Below are 4,836 nucleotides of genomic sequence, written 5' to 3' on the forward strand. Positions count from 1 at the left end.
TCTGTTCCCCATCCCCACCCCTCCCTTTTTGTTTTCTTTTACCCATCTTGGATACAACTTTTTTTGGGGGGTTTCTTAATAGCATTTGACATCTCTTCTTAATAAATTTGCCGTTTCTCATCTTCCACTTGATTGGAGTATGTTCTCTTCCAAGATTCCTATTCATGGGTCTTATACCCCAAGTATTAATGACCCAATTCAATTTCCAAGTGAAATAAAAAAAAAAATTTAAGAACATTTGCCTAGCACAGTTGGTGAGCTGTTACCTTAACCTTCCCCAGTTCCACCCCAAATCGCTATCCGGGCAGCGAATTGGAGGTGATAAGTATTCGTTCCACCCCGTTTAAACTAAAATATATAAAAGCTCCTAATTTCCCCCCAAAAAAAAAATTATTTAATAACGCATCCATTCGTGAGACTGAGAATTTCTAGGTCTGATTTTAGGGTCGATGTTTTCGGGTCAAAGTTCAAGGTTTTACCAAGAGGATTTACTTATAGATAACGCATTCCAATGCATGGGCGTATTTGATTGTGATAAACCAAAAATATAAGGGTCAATCTCGAGATGTCATGTGTTTTGATCTGAAGAGGAGGCCAGCTCAAGCCCGGCTGCGACAGGACCAGTTCGGCAACCCAAGGGGAATAGGACCCAAGAGGCCACCCCAAAGGCCAAGTCTACCATGCAATCCACGGGGTCCAACCATGACCGTCATCGGCAAGATCTACTTTGTCCTATCACTAAAAGATCGTAACTGGAGGTATACCAAAGGGAGGCCTATCCCAAAGAGATTCAAACCTAATCAAACTCAACACGAGAAGAGGACGCTTAGGGAACATCTTCCCTACTAGGACTCTACAAGGAACTATTCCAAATATAACTCTATTACATGATAGACTCTTCCACGAAGAATACTTATCACCAACTGAGACTCTCCACACCGCCATACTCAACTATAAATACTCAGGTATTCCAACCCATTAACCATCTTGAATTCCAGTAATTCATCTGTTGCTAAGAGAGATTTAACTTAGGCATCGGAGAGTCCTAGGCTGGAACCACACTAGTTCTCCCTTGTCCCTGACGTCCTTTTGCAGGTTACGGCACCCGAAGGACCTACCGGAGATTTACTGTCGCAACAGATTGGTGCCGTCTGAGAACGATGCTAGCCAACGTTTCTACTAGCTCGCTTCCTGAAGTACTCAATGACACCGCGTAAGAAGGCCGCACCCTCCACCAATGCTCTGAGGGAGAGGAATGAGACGCCACCATCGGAGAGCTCTCATCGGAGAGCCAATAATCATGAACTTCAAGAGACAGAGAACCCGAAGAACGAGCACGTTGATGTAGTAAATCTCAATAACGAAGTAGCCGTGGAAGCAGTACCTGACCCAAACGCGCCGGCAACTGTGGGTCAGATTAATGACTTACAGAGACAGTTCTCCAGGATCAAAACCTTTTTCGGGATTATTTGAGACAGTGGGTGACTTTCCGCAGGAGGGTGGTTCCACTGCCGAGGACAGAACCAATCGCTCGACAAGAGCAAAACCCTAGGAGGTCACTCCCTGGAGGTGAAAGATCGGAGAAACTCGTGAGACGCACAAGTTCAACCAATCAGCAAAGAAACCCTCCACATCATCCCATGAGAATAGCGGATCTGCCGATCCGATCGGAATGTGGGGCATCACAGACGCATAGATCAACGGAACTTAATCAGGATGGTTCGATTAGAAGATCGGTATTCCAAGGGCGACTAGGAGGAAGTCGCACACCAAGGATGAGTCGGACATATCGTGAAGAAAGTCCCTCACATTCACATCAAGGCTCATCTCGTCATGACCACTCGCCATCCCGTCAAAACTCACCGTAGGAGAAAACATCAAGGAGTGGTCGAGAGTGCATTCGCAGTGAATGCGTAATCAGGCATGGCAGACAGTCACGTGATGAGGAGCTAGATAAAAGACTCCGAGAATTGGACGAGAAGTTGGAAGGATTGAAGAAATAGACGAAAGACGAAACACATTCCATACCAGACCAACATCCATTCTCGGCAGAAATCATGAGCGCATCTCTCCCCTCCCGATTCAGGTTACCTACCTTTGAGCTCTATAGTGGAACCACGGACCCCAACGATCAAATCAATTACTTCAATAGGATGATGACCCTGTACGGTGGATCGAAACCGAGCTTTCTCGGCATCCCTCAAAGGTGCGGCCACTTTGTGGTTCTCAAGGCTTAAGCCTCGATCAATAAACTCCTTTACAAAACTCTGCGAACAGTTTGTCACCCGCTTCCAAAGCAGCTTCAAACAGAAGAAAACCATAGTCAACTTATTGAATGTGGTACAGAATCCAAGAGAGTCCCTCAGAGAGTATGTCACGAGATTCACGAATGAATCCCTAGAGGTTAGGGATTTGGACGACCAGACTCAACATGCAGCCCTAGCCGGGGGCATAAGAGACCTGGACCTGATCAAGGACCTGGCACGACAGAGATCAGGACCATGAAAGAGCTACTGGAGCGGTGCAATCGCCAACATGGTCGAAGTACTACAAGCCCAAAAGAAAGTGATCAAGGCCAAACCACAGGAGAATAAAAGATCGGCGCCAGATGATCGTCGAGAAAGCAAACGGACTAGAATAGAGCGCCGAAAGAAGAAGGGTGACCGTCGATCATAGAAAACTGAGCATCGCCCAGAGAGGACTGATCAAGCTGGAAGCCCCGACTACACTCCCCTGAACACCACAAGGTCACAGATCCTTATGCAAATCCAAGATCGTGGCTTGCTCAATTGACCGCGACCCATGCTTGCAGGACCCGAGAAGTGAAATCTAAACAAGTACTATCTCTTCCACAAGGACACAGGACATGACACAAAAGAGTGCATTCAATTGAAGCGAGAGATAGAACAACTCATCAAGGCAGGGAACCTGAACAAGTACGTAAAGGGAGGTCGAGAAGGCCGTCTAGGTTAAGGAGGTAGAGACCATGATCGGGGGAGAGAGGAGCCACGACGAGAGGAGAGGAGAATAGATCGTGATGGGGACAGAGGCCACCATGAGGAAAGAAGAAATGCTCCAGGACCAAGTAATACCAAGGGAGCCCCAATCCTTACTATAATGGGAGGACCAGGGCAGGAGTCTACAAGAAAGGCAAAAGCCCATGCTTGGTTCGTAAGGATAACAGAGATGCCGAACAAGGTAGCCAGGACAGAAACGGTAATCTCCTTCTCGGACGCCAACCTGGAAGGAGTGAGTCTATTGCATGAAGTTGTCCTCGTGGTGCAGGTGGAGATAGCCAATCGAGCCGTGCATACGACGCTGGTTGACACTGGAGCGTCCGTGGATGTAATCTCACTGGAGGCCTATAGGCAGTTCGGGTTCAGTGATGATAAGCTCAAGCTTGAAGGAACCTACCTCCATGGGTTCTCAGGTGCCTCCTCTTCCATTAGAGGAACAATTGAACTGCCAGTCACCTTCGGAGACCACCCTCGGCAAGTTACGATCATGATCACCTTCATGGTAGTAAGGTCAGTCATACCCTTTAACGACATCCTAGGACGACCAACCCTAACTGCCCTGAAGGGAATAGTATTGCCGATACACCTGAAGATGAAGTTCCCAACAAAGAATGGCGTTGGCGAGATCAAAGGGGACCAGAAGAAGGTTAGGGAGTGTTATGCACTGTTTGTCAAGAAGAACAACGGCAACACTCGGGGGATGGCTCTATGCATAGAGAACCTCATTAGCGATCAGAGGGATGAGCTCACAGAATGGAGAGGAAAGCCAGTGGAAGACCTCGTCCCATTCCCTCTCAGTGAGGACGAACCCACTAAGATAGTGCAGGTTGGATCATTGTTGGACGAAGAATAGAAAGGTAAGTTGGGGCGACTCTTGAAGGAGAACTCAGACGTCTTTGCTTGGTCGGCCTCTGACATGCTAGGCATACCTCGGCACATTGCCGAACATAGGTTCCACGTGGATCCAATTAGGAAGCTAGTCCAACAAAAATGGAGGAATTATGCCCTCGACAAATAAGCTGTAGTCAAGGAAGAGGTCGAGAAACTGAGTTGTTCGAGGTTCATCAGGAGAGAGAAATTCCCTACTTGGCTCGCAAACGTCGTGATGGTTCCCAAACCAAATGGCAAGTGGAGAATGTGCGTGGACTATACCGACCTAAACAAGGCATGCCCCAAAGATGAATATCCCCTATCGAGGATCGACCTATTAATCGACGCGACTGTAGGTCATGAGATGTTGAGCTTCATGGATGTATACTCAGGCTACAATCAGATCCTCATAAATGAGGAGGATGAGACCTACACGGCGTTCAGGACTGATCAGGAGAACTACTACTACCACGTCATGCCGTTTGGGCTAAAGAACGTAGGAGCAACCTATCAGAGGATGGTTAACAAAATGTTCGAGGTACAGATCAGGTGCAACATGGAGGTGTACGTGGATGATATGCTTGTAAAAAGTGTCAAGGCTGAGGACCATTTGGCCGATCTCAAGGAAGTGTTCGAGGATTTGAGGAAGAACCAAATGAAGTTGAATCTGGCGAAGTGCGCCTTTGGCGTAACATCAGGAAAGTTTCTAGGCTTCATGGTTTCGGCCCGAGGCATAGAAGCTAACCCGACGAAGATCAAGGCCATCCAAGAGAAGTTGCCACCCCGAACAGTAAGAGAGTTGCAAATGCTGAATGGAAGGATAGCGGCCTTAACGAAGTTCATGTCGCGAGTTGGGGACAAGTGCTTGCCGTTCTTTAAAACCTTGAAAAACCTAAGAAGCTCCAAACACTTCACGTGGACGAAAGAATGCCAGGGAGCCTTCGAGGAA

Source organism: Telopea speciosissima, chromosome 4 (genome assembly GCF_018873765.1).
Source record: "Telopea speciosissima isolate NSW1024214 ecotype Mountain lineage chromosome 4, Tspe_v1, whole genome shotgun sequence".
NCBI lineage: Eukaryota > Viridiplantae > Streptophyta > Magnoliopsida > Proteales > Proteaceae > Telopea > Telopea speciosissima.